The 5,295-nt window shown below is 38.6% G+C and overlaps 1 long non-coding RNA gene across 1 annotated transcript; it reads right to left on the bottom strand.

Moving 5' to 3' along the window:
• Positions 1-242: 242 nt before the first annotated feature.
• LOC130541242 (uncharacterized) lies at positions 243-4,997 on the bottom strand. The gene is made up of 2 exons (XR_010109315.1): positions 4,855-4,997; positions 243-1,935 (listed from the first exon to the last, which is right to left on the bottom strand). It is a non-coding gene; the product is annotated as an uncharacterized LOC130541242 (long non-coding RNA).
• Between the last annotated feature and the right edge of the window lie 298 nt (positions 4,998-5,295).

The following is a 5,295-nucleotide window of genomic DNA, read 5'->3' as shown; positions in this document are numbered from 1 at the left end:
AGTAGAAGACTGGGTTGTCAATAAATGCTTCTGAGATGCTTCAGACTTACTACAGGTATCGACTGATGCTTTGTGTTGGGAAAAATAATACTTGAAAATAATTCTGGGGGCCTTGAGCAGGTGAAAAAGCATAAATGAATGTATAGCACATGCAGGGTGTGGTTGGTCACCAGGTGAGAAATTACATAAGGAGAAGAGTTGTTGATGAGAAAGAGCAGATCAGGTGGGATCAGAATGTCATGTTTTTGTCAGTAATAGGTAGATAGTGATTGATGGCTTTTCAGCAGAGACATAGTATGATCACATTAATGTTTTAGAAAAATACTTTCAGTTACAGTGCTAGGAAAAGGATTGCACAGAGAAAGAATAGATGTAGGAAATGAATATAGTTGTGGTATGTAACCTACCTAAGCTCTGGAATTTTTTCTTGGACCAAAACATCCTTGGGATCCAAATGGCCAGGTCAAGAAACATGGTTAAAACATCCTCATTCATGTTATGAAACAGCTGCTCAGCAATCCCAATGATGGACCAGAGTCATTGCTGGAAGGAGCCTCAGTGGCGATGTTTAGGAAAATTCTTTGCAAACGGTCTTTTTAGCAGTGCCAAGGGGCATGATACCGTGAACAAGGATGGCTGTTCGCGAAGTTGTCTAAAAAGGTGACTTTCAGGGTCTGGGAAAAGTTCCTCTAACTCCGGAGTGAATCAGCTGGGTCATATGGTCATCTGCCAGACCACGCTGGTCTACTGTTGACACAGACAGGTGCACTCAGTGCTGACTAGAATATATGTGTTTTGCTGTAGTCCTTTGGTGGGTATATAAACACAGCTTGTGCCTGCCTCTTCCTTTGCTATTTCTCATACATGGTTTTGGCTCCAGGTATCTTTTGAATGAATAAACTGGGTCAAATGAAGGGTATATTGCTGCAATCTGTTAAAGAAAAGCAAATCCTAGTGCCAAGATCAGAAGAAAGTTCTCCTGGGGAGTGAGCCAATGTCACTGTCTTTGCTTGGAGAAATGTGGCCAATAATTATATCCAAGCTGTAAAATAGAACTTTTTTCCTTCCTCCAGCTGGCAGAGGGATTTGGACCACATCTGTTAAATATTTATCAGTAGCAGATACTAGTTTATCTTAGTTTTATTTTCTTGCAGAGATCACCAGGATTTTTATCTCATTAAGCTAGATGGTATCAGTGAGACCTCATTTCTTTTATGGAGACTGGTGTGAGTTGTAGACAGGAGCTAAAGAAAGACTAACCCCCGAGCAGATGCAATTGTGCATATAGCAAGGATACTACCACTTACTTGCTATTTCAACATTAATATTTTTCCTTAAGCCTCTGGGGTTTTAACTGAATATTGGTAGTTTTCTCCTAAGATTTTGAGAAGGTGACTTAAATGGAAAACTTCCTGGAATAATTTATGCTTTATGATATAAGGTCATGGTATTTGTAACTCTTTATAGTCATTGCTTTTGGTGAGAGAAATGTAGTAGTGAGCCAAGCTCAATGAGTTCAACATCATGCCTGAATTGTCTGATTTTGTTATAAATTAAACATAACCGGTATGGCTCCACGCTTGATTATTTAAAACCACCATACTTATCTAACTGATCACGCTTCACAAACTCCACCTACTTGATTTCTGGCAAGAACATCACATGCAAAAGGAACAACATTTTTCCAATCTGTCCATCTAAATGATTCATCACATTAACTTTCATTGCTGCCAAGCTTTTCCCCAACTGGGAGAATTTACTAACATGGATATGCTGAGGCATGATGGCAAAGGAAAGACCACTGTACCAGAAAGTAGAAAGGCAAAATTGTTGTTGCAGTCCTGTTAAACTCAGCCAGGCGTCTCTTCTGAGCCTCAGTTTCTCTTCTCTATACAAGTAGGACAGTCACATCTGCTCCGAAGACTCCACCAGGCTCTTAGGAAGAAAAAATACATTGATGACAAACATGATGATATTGAAAACTACACTGACATTTGATAAGCACTTACTTCTTATTGCTATTGTGCTATAAACTGCAAACATTGATAATTTCAAGCTCTTAAGAAATGTATGAGGAAGGCAGCAAAAGGACTTGATCAAGTTCCCATATATGGAAAGGAGCTGCCAATTCCAGAGCTTTGATGAACACAGCTACTGTAACATGTGAACGGTTTTATAAACTCTACATACATAGAACAGTATAATTACACAGTTAGAAACCTAAACAACCTTATATATTATTTTGTTAGATACATGATTGATAGCAATGCAATTAAATGTTGAGTGTCTATGTAATCCAAGTCCTTAATGAATCAATAACATGTCCAGAAAGGGTTGGGTTCAGGGAGGTAGCATTCAAGTACAGATTTTTTTTTCTAAGCAAGGTGCAACAATTTGTTCAAGAATATTGGAAATCGCAATTTGATTCTACTTGTGTGAATAAATACAAAGGCATGTGGAGGAATTTAAACTGCAGAACCTCTAGTTATTATAATATATGCCCCAGACAACTCTATATTTCATCTGTAAAAATGGCAGCAATGATTCTTATTCTGCTGTATTGTTATGAAGGCCAGCACTTAAGAAAATGAAGTTATGTACAACAAGGTTGAAATTTCTGTCATACACATGTGGAAACAGAACCAGAGAAGTTGCTTAGGGACACAAAGTCGGTGGTAAAGCTGGGGTGCTAGTGCAGATCTCCCCATAATTGATTTCCATGGCGATCAAGTCAGTTCAATCCAACAACCATTTATTTTGCCATTCTATGACTAGCACAGAACTTATTTCTGGGTTTAAAATAGTGAATGAGACCAAGCTGGACACAGACATTAAGCAAGTTAAAAACAAATTGCAGTTTGATGGGGGTGAAGAGGACTGAGAAGTTTTTAAACACTTTGACCACCATATCTCACATGTAAGGTATGAATAATAATAATGATAACAAAAACATCCAATTCACAGTGTTTGGGAGAAAGATCAGAAAGACAGAAAGTGCAAAAGAAATCATGAATTTCAAAGTTATTTCACCAGTTTTTAAATAGAGAATGTCCATTTCACCAGTTTTTAAGTAGAGAATGACGTTCATTTTCCTAGAACTCAACATTTTCTTTAGTTGCATATTTGTTGCATATAATTATATTAAAAACTGAAGGGAAAAACACACACATTGCCTGCATAGTCACGTGGTGGGTTCTGAGAGGAACCAGCAGGAAAATGAAATTATGACTCTAATAGAAGAACTGAAAGATGGATGACCTGATATATTCAGGGGTTATCTCTAGCAAAGATGGGAATCTCATTTGGGTAGTAATTAATTATAGGTGCCTCAACATTTTCATTTGTTATGATTAACTTAGTTTAGGTGATCAATCTTGCTTGTCAGCTCCAATAGATAGGTAGAATTTCCAGTCTGAGATGGAAATTATTTTGATATTAATCAATCCTTACTTGTTCTGAGATGACAGTTTTCCCCTGTTACCAAGTCCTGAAGCTCAATTAGCAGCCTGGACATTTTACGTATTTTCTACATTGGCAAAAGGAAAACCATGTATTATTTCATAAGAGTTGAACCTGTTGCAGAGACTAAAGTCAATGTCTCTCTTCTTTGGCTATGCAAAACCAAACCAAACCAAACAAACAATAACAACAACCACACACACACACACACACACACACACACAAAGAAAAAACCCAACAACACAAAAACCAAACCAAAACAAAAAACTGTTATCATAGTCTCGGGCCTTCTCTTTACTGCTGGCATTTTCTTTCTTGCTCACGCCCTTCCAGAAACACTGGCTTCCTTGCCCTTCTCCAATACATCAGGCACAGTCCTGTCTCCAGTTCTTTGCACTGGCCGTTTCTTCCTGCACATATCCTTTATAGCCGTGTAGCCTTTTCCCTTAAGCGCTTCCTGTCCTCCTTCCTGCCTCTGTCCCTCCTCCACAGCCCCGATCACTTTCCCGCATACTGTGGTATTTTATTTTATTTATTTATTTTTTTGGTTTATTGTAGGTCTGCTGCTATCAGCATATAAGTTTGTGAATTCTGGGGCCTCTATCTTTTCTGTTCTCTGCTGAACCCCCAGAGCTGGAACAGTGCCTGCCATGTAAAAGGCACTTCCTACGTAGCTTGTGAAAACATGAGTGAGTCTTCACAGTAACTATGCTTTAGCATGTCATTAAAAACAATTTCAGTGTTGTAAGAATTAAACCTCCTACGAACATTTCTGATATGCCGCATACCCATGACTTGCTAAAGACACAAATGAGCACTTAAATATGATTTCCAAGAGATTGTTATTCAATTCTTGGAAGTTCCATTTTCTTAAATTTTATCGAAAATACTGGGTTGAATTAAAAATTCATAATATTCCTAAAGAAAAGAAAATCTTTGCATTTCTGAGTCAAATACCCTTTTAAATCAGAATTTAAAAAATAAAGTCAGTTTACTCATCAATCAATTGCACATCTCTTAGAGAATCTAAAAAGGCATTTTGCTATGTCAAGACTTGAAGAATGGGACCACATCTGTGTGCTCGAGATGCTTATAGTCCAGCTGCCTTGGAGCACCACTGAGCATGAAGGAGGTGGTTTGTAGCTGGGAAGTCTGGTCTTAAATACAGTTGCTGCTACAAACTCTGTGAATAGTATTAGCCAGGTAACCTTTCCTCTCTAAGCCTCAGTATCTCTCCCTATTAAATAGAACTGGAGATAGTGATAGATAGAAGAACTCTAAGTTCCCTTACAGCAGCAAAATGCTAGATTTTAAATCAAGAGATAATAAAACAAAACACATAGCTGGCTTTCAATAAATACTTCTTGGCTTGAAAAAACGAAATTATTCTCTCACTGTAGTGGGAACAGGCTCCTGCAGCTGGTGAAAGACAATCCTCCTTCTAGCTGCTGAAGTTGAGCAGGTCTGCTGTAACGAGGAACAGATAGCATCAAGATCATTTCCAGGACTATCCTGGATGGAAGATCTAGGGAGGGAGCAAACCCACCTAGTGCTGGAGGACAAACACACCCCGTTCTTGGGAGGAGACCTCAGAGGCGCTTTGTAATGTGGCTCTGGCGCCACCTGGTGGTTATTCCTAGAATTTTTCCTGTAACTCCAAGGCTACCAGCGACAGACAAAACACCCTGCAAAGGATTTATCAATGCATTAAAGCTGTATGTAGTTCAGGGAATGGGAGCAGAATAAAGAGACTATTCTGTCATAAGAACCAGGACAGAATGAAGCTCCAGAATCCCGTATATTTACATTTAAAAATAATCATTCACACAGCAGCTG

This window comes from Pan paniscus, chromosome 12 (assembly GCF_029289425.2).
Source record: "Pan paniscus chromosome 12, NHGRI_mPanPan1-v2.0_pri, whole genome shotgun sequence".
NCBI lineage: Eukaryota > Metazoa > Chordata > Mammalia > Primates > Hominidae > Pan > Pan paniscus.
Note: the sequence above shows the minus strand (reverse complement) of the source record. Positions and strands in the feature narration are given on the sequence as shown.